The following is a 12067-nucleotide window of genomic DNA, read 5'->3' as shown; positions in this document are numbered from 1 at the left end:
ATTCAAAGAGAAAAAGAGGTCAAATCGCGAATGAATTATAGAGGCATAAATTCAAAATGCTTTTCCTATAGTGCATCAGCGCATATAATCGTTTTGCAAATTATATATTAGATTTTAACTCTATTGTATTTAATTTTACTTTATTTCACTCGGTTTAATTTTACACCTATTTATCTTGAACGATTAATGAAACTTTTTTCGATACCTTGTCGACATATTCTTTTTACTCTATTTTTACTCTTTTTTTATTCTATTCTTTGTTTATTGATATTTCTTACTCTTTTAATTAAAATATTTTTATATGTTAAAAGAAGTTTCTTTAAAATCTTTCTCAAATGAATAATAAAAAAATATAATATTTTATTCCTTTTATCTTGTCTCATTTATAAGTTAACAATATTAATCATTAAAATAAAGCAATAAAATCAAAATTAACGAAGTTAGTTATCTTAAATTAACGTTTGATATAAAATTTTGAAGGATCAAAAAATGGTATTTAATGTTGGATATAGCGAAAGCTCTTAATATAAGTCTGAATATAATTTATAATATATTGGAATTGCAAATACCGGAACAGTGGAGAATATCAATGCAAGCCTCGTGTACCTATTTTTGCTCAAACTTAAACATTATATTCAATTTTCTTCATTGTTTTCCAAATAAACTATGCAGACAATCTTCTTGTTTTCTTTGCTTTCGTTAATATCGTAGCTTTTTTCCTTAATATTCTTGTTTTCTGTGAACTTATTTCTTAAGTTTTTCTTTTCTTCTTTAATCCTTTTTTTATTTTTTTTTTTTATCTTCAATTATTGAAATATACGAATTTGAAAACACGAGAATTTTATTTTTCTTGTCCTCGTTTCTGTTTGCTTCTGAAATCCGGTAACGGAAACAAATTTAGATTATTTTTATAAATGTAAACGATAGAATTTATAGAGGTATATTTGCTATTTCATCAAGAACATTAGATATTTCCATAGTAACGTCTTACTCCGTTTCTTTTTTTAACAAATATTTGCCATATCAGAGTTTGAATATTCGACACCTGAAAATATATTTTTTTGTAAATAAAACCATTATAAAAAAAATTCATTCATTTTGATTTGCAACTTATCTGCAGGATTTATTCTAACATCTATTAAAAACCAATATTATACACAAAATACAAAAGTGATTAAAAAGAATATTTATCAAAAGACATAATAATGCAACTCATATCTTTTGATCACAAAAATTGATAGATATAATACTCTAAAGTTTACACGATACATAGACTTCCCGTAACAATTAATCGATTTCTTTATGCATGAGCGATTGGAACGTGTCGAAAGAGAATTAATGAGGATTATTTTATCTTCTTTATCCTATGCAAATTTAAAAAGAATTTAGTATTATATTATCAGAGATATAGCTAATTGATGCTAATTAATCTAGCATTAATTATAAAATTTTACTATGATACTCTTCAATTTTTTCAAGATGATTGCACGATCGATAATACTTACATTATTACAATATTACATTATACTTATGGATATTACATTAATACTATATACATAATATATATAATATATAATACTATATATATAATACTATATTATATATATTAATATATTATGTATTAATATTAATACATAATTACATTATTACATTAATACTTATGGATACTTATGTATATTGACAATATTATTAATCATACGCGTCATTTTTAATTGAATATTCAAATTCTTCTTTTTACAACATTGTAATTTTCTTAGATGAAACTTTATCGGCGACACTTTTTGCGGAATAAATTATCAAGTGGAATAATACGAAATAATATACATTTTCCCGCATTCTCGCAAACCACGCACTATATCGAGCGAATGCAATTTTCTCAGAAGGTTTCGTATTCCTTATTTGATTTCAACTTTCATCCGTTTGCTTATATTGCCATACGAAACAGGTCATGTTTCCTTGGGAATGAGAAAAAGATAGAAACTGGAAATATATAGCCGCTCGTAATTCACTCATATATTTTTTGGATTAAAACGAACTGAATCTCGAACGAAGTCGTACGACACAGATAATCGTTTTCTCTTATAAGTAAAGCGCAATATATACAACTGTGAGAGGATATGTTTATAGGCTTTGTGATCCTGTAATATATATTTTTTTTCTTCTTTTTTTTAACTTTTAATCCCGTTTATTGTGTTTCGTTTCTCCATTTTAGATACGAGATATCCAGAGTTGACAGATAAAAGGATAAAACGAAGCATAGAGAAACGAGGAGCGTGAAGGAACGAAGAGCCGACTTGCCTTTGAAAATCCTTCTATAATTAAATTGTCTTTTATATTCAGACGAGAGCTGAAAATGAAGCTAGTCCGGGATAAACCTACCAAGTCATTTCGCCAGTCTTCTCGGCTTTCTTTCTTTATCATTCTCTTTCTCTCTCTCTCTCTCTCTCTCTCCTTCTCCTGTCTCCTCCTCCCATATTCTCTATCGTTTTCTATCTTTTTACTTCGAATCCGCGCTCCTTCCTATTGGATCCTCCCCCTTCCACCTTATTCGTCCATCTCTACTTTTCTACAAATTTTTTTCTTTTTTTTTTTTTCTTTTTCGCGAATTCTAATAGAGGAGAGGAAAAGAGGGAAAGGAAGAAGGGAGAAGAATGACACATTCTCTCTTCGACGATTCGCTTCGCTTTCCATACCCAATTTTACCCTCTCGCAAAATGAAGCTTCTTCTCTCTCCCCTTTGTTCCTCCCCAACCTACCCCCGATTTACCTACCGCCTTTCCCATTAGGCTCGTTTCAGGCGCTTTTCAAGGCAAGTTCGTTCGACCGATATCCCCTTTTTTCGTCCTTCTTTTTTGCTTCTTTTTTTCTTTTTTTTTTTCCTTTTTTACCCCATCCTGGCCCCTAGTCCCTAGATCCTGGTCCTTTGACCCTTTTCTGATACCTGTCCTTTGTATGTATAGAAGTATACGTACCATCTTGTCGACTAGCTCGTTTGACTTGCAAATGTAATCACTAAGAGCATCCATTCGACCTGATCCTCCTATGACCCGACACTGGGCTCGGTGCTCCGTTTTCCGTATCCAGACGAGGCTATCCTTCCCTATCACGATACCTACTAGTCGCGGCATGGCGCGGCATCTAGTGATTCATCGGGTTTCCAATGTTTGCTTTAGCCTGAGCGATTTCAGTTCTCCAAGAAACGTTCGTCTATCTCATGTTAAAAGCACCCGGTTTCGGAAGGAAACTTGTGTATCGCTTGCACTTCTGTCTGCTCCGAAATTCATTCATTTCGGTTTCTCGATTATGACGGCGATCGTTTCTTCGGTCAACGCGTGTTTACAATTCCGGGGCAGGGATCGCCGGAAGGTTTTTGCGGCGAATCACGTCAGCGTTTCACATTTTTAAGCAACAACACTTTGTTTACTGATGTCGTGTAAGTGTTTCGCGAGTAAACGTTCTTATCTCAAAGAACCGGAGCGCGCCGGACGTAAATATTTCAAATTCTTCTTGGTCGGCGCGCTCTTACCTCATTCCTCCTGTTTTTTTTACAAAACTTGTGCGCTTACAAGATATTCCGGAAGGATTGACGAGGCTTAAATAGCGATTTTGTGAAATGATTTCGAGCAACCTTGCGAGAATTTTTCGGTTTTGTTAAAGAATTATTAAAGATCAATTACGGAGATTGTCACATCGATAATGTTGGATATGCATCAGTAACCAGTCGTCGAATTTGGACAAACAATATATATCGAAGCCAGCGATTCATCAATGGTATTCTTGTTTTATGGAAGTTAATGTGTACAAAAAAAAATTAAAAAAACTTTTTCTGAGTTCTGTTTTGCATAAAATATTCTATAAGTATCCTAAACAATATTTTCAATTTTGTTGTATTTTTTGTTACTTCAAAATCATTTTTTGTATTTATCGAAAGTTAATATATGCCATCGAAAATCACTTTCGATTTTTACTGCGGTCTGCTCAATAATAATAATAATATATTAATAATTCGTTAACAAAGGCGAAACGAAAGTTTTTGCAAAGGAAAAAATGACTCAAAATCATTTCTCTAATTAAACTTTATCGATCGATTTCAACATAACTTTGTATAATCATAAATACTGATTTCTCATAAATATTCATTTCTAAGAATGATTAAATTTTTATCTTGTATCCGATGATTTCTTCATTTTATTTAATTTTTTTTTCTTTTTTTTTATTTAACAAATATCATTGAATCGGAAAATCAAAGGAATAAACAATGCAATAGCTATATTATAATTTACATATCTTAATATTTATGAAAATCGACTATTAATAGCAGCAATATCGAGCAAGGGAACAATACGATGTTGGAAAAGCGAGATAGAAGACATCGATAAGGTTCACCTTACCATCAAACTTATCTTGCTAAACTATTTTCAAGTACTTCGGGTGCCTTTGTGTAGTTTCTCGCTCCGTTACCATCGCCTTCGCTCGATTGGAAATTCCGTGGTTGCTCTCTCTCTCTCTCTCTCTCTATTTCTGTTTCTTTCTCTCTCCGATTTTCTGCGTAGTGCTGTTATACAACACAATAAAAAGAATTATTGCTTCACTCAATTTTACTTTGAGTTTTAGTTGGATTGATTCTGTAAAATTTTTTTACTCTTACAATGTTCAACACTTTTAAATTTCATAAAATTGTATAATTGAGTATCAGAATATTAATTATATTAATAAATAACAATGTTTCTTTTTTTATAAATAATTTTCAAGTGTCTGCAATAAACATTAAAATCTCTTTCAAAAAACGATGTAAATGCGATCAATTTGTTAAATATTGATCATTGTTGTTAAATAAATATGCGTCACCATGAGGCCGATAAGTAAGATTTACACTTCTTCTATCTATGGGGATAGTGTGAAAAAGAGAGAGATCAGAATAAATCTTGTGAGAAAAAATCGCGAGATAATCTTTCTTCTAATCTTCTCGATAGACTCTCGAGTTTGTTACGAATGTAACTTAAGGTACTTACATGTCCATCTGAGAGTTTCTTTTGATAGTTGCTCCCGAGAGTATTTTCAAGTTGTGTGTCCACTTGAGGGTACTTCGAAAATTTTCTGCTCTCGAACGATGTGAGAGTCAACTATGAGAAAGCATACTCAGGAATGTATCCATTTGACTTTCATGTATCTATTCAACTCTCTGACAAATTTTATTCGATTTGATTAGTTGTAAGAATGCTTGTAAACAGAATGAGTCGAGCAGAAGTTTGTTCGTATCGTTGTAATGTATTTAATAAGGAAAAAGAAACGTTTAAATAAAAAAAAATGTTAAATTAAACGATGGATAAAATGTAACAAGATGGATCTATTTTATATATTTATACGAATTAAATACAGAATTAAGTACAGAAGTTTCATAATAATTTAAAAAAAAATCATATGATATAAGTTGAACATTTAATGAGTTTTGAACTACAAATTGCAAAACAAAATACGAAATTTTGAGAAGCAATAATAATAAGCGAATAATGATAATATTATGATTTTGTAGCATCATTATCTTTTGGCATTAATATTTTATATTTAAATATTTATTAACAAATGTTTATCATCCGCTTATGATAGTATAATACATCTAAATTATGTCTGAAATTATTATTTATTAATATATAATATATATATTAATATTAGTATTATTAATATAATAATAATAATTCATATAGTAGTATACTCTAATAATATTTGTTTCATATACCAATATGTATAACAGATGGAATTATATCAGAAGTAGCTCTCGCTATTTATGAAAATTTCTAGAATAAATATTTACGGATGAAAGTATGCATCCTAAATATAGCATTAAAAATGAAATCATTTATATGTAAATAATAAAATTTGAAAAAAAAACAAAATTTATGATAAAACAATTATTAATTAAAATTATAAATAATTACAAGTAGAAGTAGTAGTAGAATGTGCTGTAAAATTTATCAAGAAGAATATAAGAGGCATTTCATAAAAGATATTCATAATGATACTCATGAGATATTTCTATTTAATGAAATATTATCATTTTTTTTCTGTAATTTCTGTAAATTGAAAATAATAAAAATTTTAGCAATTATTGTAATATGTATATATATATTGTATACATACATTAATTATATAATCATTTATCATCTGCAAGCAATTGTTTTTCTGATTTTATTTTTGAATCTTCTTTTATTATTTTTAAATTTTAAACTTAGCTTTAAAGCGATACAATGTATTCATTGAAATTGTTATTGACTATTCGTCTTTTGATTTGATTCATAACTTTTATTGCAATATTTAAAATCTTATTATTGTCAATAATCTCTCTTTTGTTTTATTTCTTCATTGAATTTTTTTAATTTCATTAATAATAATATTATTTTCTAAATTGATTATACATATATCATTCTTTCAATTCTTGTTCCTTCACATTTATAATTTCATATTTACATTGTTTTCGATACTATTATAGAGTATTTTAAAATTCATTAAATCATGTTTATATTATATATGTTATTAATAATAATTGCTAAGATTTTTATTATTTTCAATTTATATACAGAAAAAAAATGATTCAATGCAGAAAATTTTTCTGCATTTTTTATCATTTTCTATAATTTTCATGTTTTATAATATTCCACAAACATTTCTTTTCTTTTATATTATAATTAATTTCTCTATTTTTTTTACTTTTCCATTTTTTAAATTTATAAATATATATTATATATATACTATAGTATATATAAATATATATACTATAATAAATTGACTAAGAAATTTGACTCGTCTGTATTTAAAATTCTCTGTATGAACTCTCTATATGAATTAAATTATTACATTATGTAGATTATTCTTGTACTATAATCTCACTACCTGCAATATCATCTACACTAACATGCGACATAACATTTTGATTTGAATAATTTATACTATATGTATTTATACATATACAATATATTTAAGATTATTGGAATATATATTATAAATATAAACAATATTTATATGCATTATTTATATGCATTTTTCAGAGAATTTTTAGAGAATTTTTGAATAAATAATAAATATTTAATAAATATAATAAGTATAATAAAATAATATATATTGAATAGTAAATAAACCATTATCTACGAACCAAAACATACCAACATATACATACCATTCTTTTCAAAAGTTGGGGAAAAAATAAAAAATCTTTCATTTTTGTATAAATAAATTTAAATAGATTTCCTTTTAAAAGACATTTTTTTTTTTGAAAAACATAATAGATGCAAATTGTAAACAATTTCTCACATTTTTAATAATGCTTAACTATTGTATAAACAATACTTTACTATTCTACGAATAATTGTTTGCTGATAATATAATTACATTCACGAAATTAATATCAAATAAAAATAGAACAATTGTATTTCCTTTATTCAAATTTAAAGTAAAATAATATTATTTCATAAATAATATTATAAAATATTTTCTTTCCTTATGAATTTTTATTTCTTATTATTTTAAAAAATGTGCAAATCAAATTTAAAAGTTAAGATAAGATACAAAATTTAATTAAAAAATTATAAAAAATAATCATATATATGTAATTATAAACTTTTGAAATCTAGATCCAATTTTAGTTTCGGATATTCGAAAATTATATTTCCGGAATTCGATTCATACCGATTACAACTTCAAATATTCAAAATCATCCTTGAACATTACAAACTTTAAACAGATTAATTTAACCAATAATAGAAAGTGAAGTTGATTGACGTTAAAAGATGATATGGATTGAAAAATTATTGTACATTCTTCACAATAGGGATAATTATTTTCCTTATTTCACTTTTTGCTTTGTTAAAATCTAATTTTAATAATTTTAATTCCAATGCTATTATTCAAATTTTTCATATTCATCAAATTCTTTGTCGAATTGTTTCAACGCTGCTGTATAATTTTATTCGTAAATATTCATGTCTTCGTTTTGTTTTGTTGATTGATGTATTGTTTTTCTAATTTTCGTTTTAAAAAATAATGTTTTCATGTAGATAATTTATATTTAAACATAATTATCAATTTGAAAAAATTAATAATTTATTTGAATATTTAGATAGTTGGTCATCCCTAATTTAAAAGTTATAATATTATATTGAAAAAATTTTTTTAATTTTCAACTGAAATAATTCGATATATGAAGTAAAAAAAATTTTTTATATGAATATATTCTTATTCATAAGTATAAAAAAATTTGAAATAAAATGTTATTATTAATTATTATATTAGTAATCAACGATTATTATTTTTTACATAAGTGAAAGAAACATTTAAATCATACAACATTAAAATCATAAGACACAAAATGAAAACTCTTAAATAAAATTTTACAAAAAGATTTTCACTGCTTTGAACAATGAAAATGCCACTGATGCAAGTATATTTCATTTGAAAAAGGACTACTTTGAAAAGGATACCATTTGAAAGAAAATTCAAACATTGAATTTTGCTGATGTAACTCTATGAACTTTTTGAACAATTATTTTTTTTCTACTTAATTAAATAACTAAATATTTTTCGATTATTATTTTGATTATTTGACAATGCTGATAATGTTGATTTTTTTTTTATATTTATGAATCAGATGATATTTAAAAATATATTGTAAAAAATATATATATTACAATAAGTTAATATAATAAGAAAAATATTCAAATTATATATGCCTACAACTAATTGTTACCGTGACTCGATGTATAATGTTACCACAACAATTTGCCTCCATTGCAAATATATAAATTCTTTCTGTCGTTTTAATAATTAGAAATTCTAAACTTTGCTTTTTCGCTTTATTTTTTTACACTTTATATCTTTTATTTTATTTTATTAATGATTTACGTAATTATTAAATTATTATTAAGTTATTATTATTAGATTTTTAGTAGATTATTAAGAAATTATTGAATTATTATTTTATTATTATATAATAAATATAAAGTTAATCGATAGATTGTTATTTTTATATTAAAGATAATATTCATGATTATTATACTTGATCTTTTAAAAATAATACGTTTTTGATGATCTAAAACTTAAATGAATATTATTAATAAAATTGTGTTTTATTTCATTAAAAAATAAAATATTTTATTATTAAATATTAAAAGATTATTTTTATTTCTCAGTAATAACTTATCATATAATCTGATAACAAATTAATCTATAAAGTTGATTTGATATAAAAAATTTATTGCAGTATATTAAATATAAAGCATAAAATCTTAAATATAATAAATTTAACATTAAATTATTCAATAGTGAAAAGAACAATTGCATTTTTCAGTCATTTTTTATGTTTTCTTAAAATTGGAATTTTTTAGCTGTAATCTTTCCTTTAATTATTCATTTAGTTGGTTATTACATTAAGAATATTACACTAAGAATAGGAACTTTTACTTTTAATGAATTTATTTTTGTAAAAGATAAAATTCAATTAAAAAAAATCGACATTAAATTTCAGATCTAAATTATTTACATAATATCAATTGATAACAATTTAAAGAACATAGCCGATATTAAAATATTAAAGAATAATATCTTTATTTATTAAAAAAAAATTATTTAGTTGAGATGACCAATAAATTTGCGTACCATTTAATCCACTTTTGTTTAGAATTTTTTTCATTCATTTGAATGACATAAAAACATATTGTAATATAAAATAATCTATTCTTACAATTATAGGAAACTATAATATAATACTATAATAGAATATAAGGAAATATTATTTTCTATGACTGATGTGGAATATAAATTTATTTATATTAATAATATCTGGCAAAATTTTCTAGAATGATTCATTTATGCTTATCTTAAAAATATATTTTTACCCTTTTTTAATATGTCTTCAACTCTAAATTAAAAATGCCTACTTTTTATTATTTTATCATTAAGGGCGCAATGAAATCGTATACTGAACAATATTCTCAAACAATTCAATGTCTATTTGTGAGAAATACTCTCGAAGCCAATGATTTTTTTCTCAAGTGGACACCTAGCTTTATGAGCATAACTTCACTTCGTTCCGGCCAAGTACATTTATGTCTAAGTACAGTATTGTAGTATATGCTATATGAGCATTTCTAAATTTACAACCTTTTCTGTACATCGCGTTCCTATTATTGTCGAAGCAATTTAAGTGTCTACAAAAATTATATTTAGTATATATTATTAATAATAATTATATTAAAAAAAGTTATGAATATGAATATTTCATTAACCTATTATATAAAAATGTTATTATTCATCAATTAGAGAAAAGGATTTATACAAAAGCGTAAATTATACTTATTTCCATAATTAATTCAAAACATACTATCATTATTTAGTAATTTTCATATTGAAGTATTTTTATTTTGCATTTATTTTTCTTTTCAAAAAATTTGAAAAATTTAATCAATGAAAATATGGAAAATATTTTTTCGTTATTGAATCTAGAATAGATTTGAAGATTGAATTCTTTATAATATTTCTTAAAAATTGCTGTACAATTTTTTCTGCTAATTATAAAATTTTTAATATTTGAATTAAATGACAAAAATTCAAAAATCTAAATTAAATTTTCGTCATTTTCGATTATATTTAAAATTCAATAAAATGGTGAAAATAAATTGGTGAAAAAAAATTGTACAACAAATTTCAAAAGATTATTGTAAAGAAAAGACTTTAATGTTCAAATCTATTGTAAATTTAGTGACAAAAATTTTTTTATAGCTAATTGAATTTTTCAAATTTTTGAATATCTTTACTTTTCTATTTGTTTATTTCTTATATTTTATATAATGAAAACATAAAACTGTGAAAATAAAGATTTACACTTTAAAAGTTAAATCAGATTGTTATATGATTTTTTTTTTTACAAAATTGCAACAATTTAAAATATCAATTTTCCTTCGTATATTTATCAATAAAAATTAAAAATCTAATCATTCGCAAATTTCTTTATATTTTCTATTTTTACCTAATCTTTGTGTATAGTATATTGAAATATAATGAATATAAGTATATTGAAAAAAAATGTATTACTTATTGATGTTTGAATCATTATGTTGTTTTAATTCCAATCATTTTCATTTCATAGCATGAAATATAAATAAATTCACAAACGATTAATTTATTTCTTAACTTTTGCTAGTAAATATAGATATACTTTATTACATTTCTGTTTCTTTTTACAACAACGTATCTAATAAATAAATAATCGCCTGTTAATATGAATATATATTCACATGCACATATATGACAAAGTTCATGCGAAATTCCATCTACGTTACACATTAGGAATTTACAAGAGAATATTCTTTTTACCAAAGAAGAGAGAAGAGAAACCAAAGAAATATATTGAAAAATAAGAAATTTCAATTTTATACGTGAAATAAAGGAAGTTTTTTTTTTTTTTGCAAAGTTTCTCGTTCATCTGGAAAATACAAAAGAATCTACCTGAATATTGAATATAGAAAAGAAAAAAATAAAACAGCAGAAGTTTGGATCCATTCCATGTTTCGATCCTTGGCGCAAGGCGCTCGAATCTCGAAAGTAGTCACAGTCGACCAATTCTGTAACATATCATGGAAATCTCGCGAGTTTAATGTAAATGTATACATATGTCAATATTTGCTAAAACGAAGGGATTCTTTATAGATTTTTTTTTTTTCAACTTATCATAAGCATTTTTTGAAAATACGCGAATTACGAATTGTTCTCTGAATATTTTACACAAATCGATACTAGATTCGAGAGTAAGGATAAAAATATAACCAACAAGTCACGATCGCATTGTAGCTGATTAATTAACCTAATCAACCTTCTCAGTTGCCGTACAAATTGCGCTACCGCATTTATTTATTTTAAATGGTTTGTTTTCTTAATCACTCGACTAGTCTGCATCACGACCGCAACCTATTATGTGTTTGAATTTTAAGGGCCTTCTCACATTATCCGGTTTTCGCCAGTCCGATTAAAAATGAATGTCAATCGATAATCGATCGATGTAATGCTTGTTTTCTACGCTACT

The 12067-nt window shown here is 25.0% G+C and overlaps 1 long non-coding RNA gene across 1 annotated transcript in view; it reads left to right on the top strand.

Annotated features, from left to right (window-relative positions):
• The first annotated feature begins 10064 nt into the window (after positions 1-10064).
• Positions 10065-12067, top strand: part of LOC116186501 — a 10061-nt gene continuing 8058 nt past the window's right edge. Inside the window, exon 1 of the long non-coding RNA XR_004151500.1 lies at positions 10065-10075. This is a non-coding gene — a long non-coding RNA (uncharacterized LOC116186501). The remainder of the gene's footprint in view (positions 10076-12067) is intronic.

Source organism: Apis dorsata, unplaced genomic scaffold (genome assembly GCF_000469605.1).
Source record: "Apis dorsata unplaced genomic scaffold, Apis dorsata 1.3 scaffold_787, whole genome shotgun sequence".
NCBI lineage: Eukaryota > Metazoa > Arthropoda > Insecta > Hymenoptera > Apidae > Apis > Apis dorsata.
The sequence above is the reverse complement of the archived record's forward strand: the minus strand, read 5'-3'. Positions and strand labels throughout refer to the sequence as shown.